We start from the raw sequence: 1,024 nt of genomic DNA, 5'->3' as shown, positions 1-1,024 counted from the left end.
CTTGGTGATGGACGCGCCTTGGGCCGATTTGAGGTAGCACGTGCCGCCGCTCTGAGTCGTCCAGACGTAAAGGACGCAGCCGGGCGTCAAAGTGCAGCGTTGCAGCAGTTGCGGGTTGATCTGGGACGTCGACGTAATGTCGTTACCGGGGTAGTCGACGTTGCTCTGGTAGTTGGCGCAGGTCGTCGGCGTCGGTGTCGGCGTCGGTGTCGTGGTGCCAAGAAACGCCGACTGCGCGCCCTGCTTGGTAGATGAGGTACCCGCGGCGCTCTTGAGATAGCACGTCCCGCCGCTCTGGCTCGTCCAGACGTAGAGGACACACCCCGGCGTCGCCGCGCAGTCGTTGCAGCAGTTGGCGGGGTTGGTCTGGGCCGTCGACTTGATGTCGTTGCCGAAATAGTCGGTGTCGGACTGGATGGGGGAGCACGTCGCCGCGCCGGCGGCGCCGATGTAGGCGGTCGAGAGCGAGAGCAGAAGCGCTGCGTAGGACCCGAAGCTGCGTATGGCGTGTCGGATTCAAATGTGAGCCGCTTCGTGGCGGCTCGTACAGGAAACCTCTTGCGGTTTGTATGCACATACTAACCCAAAGACAAGACCATATTTCGAAGGGCCCAACGGTTGAGGCTAGGGTTACGCGTCTCCTGCTTCCCGACCAGCCTACCCTTCGACGCGATACCAGCTTGACCACCGACGCAGCTAAAATTTGACGCCAGCTGCAGGTAGCCTTCAGCGATCTCGTCCGCTGTGCCGGTAGCGCGGCTCAGGTCCCTCTTTGAGTTGTCGTCTCAGCCTCGGGAAACCAGAGCTTGCAGAGCTGGGCAAGTGCTGCGAAGCCAATCACGCCCAAGACGAGCAAGCGGGGAATGCCGGCTCTGGACGTCGCAGATGCACCACGGAAGTATGTGCTGGAGCGCCGTAAGCATCGGCCAGAATGTGTTTTTTACCAGCACTGCCCGCCATGTCTTTCCGCTGCATGTACTCCACGACACGATGATTGGATGCTTTTGCCCAGGTTTGGACGAAT

Source organism: Saprolegnia parasitica (genome assembly GCF_000151545.1).
Source record: "Saprolegnia parasitica CBS 223.65 unplaced genomic scaffold supercont2.76, whole genome shotgun sequence".
NCBI lineage: Eukaryota > Oomycota > Saprolegniomycetes > Saprolegniales > Saprolegniaceae > Saprolegnia > Saprolegnia parasitica.
This window is presented reverse-complemented; position numbering follows the sequence as displayed.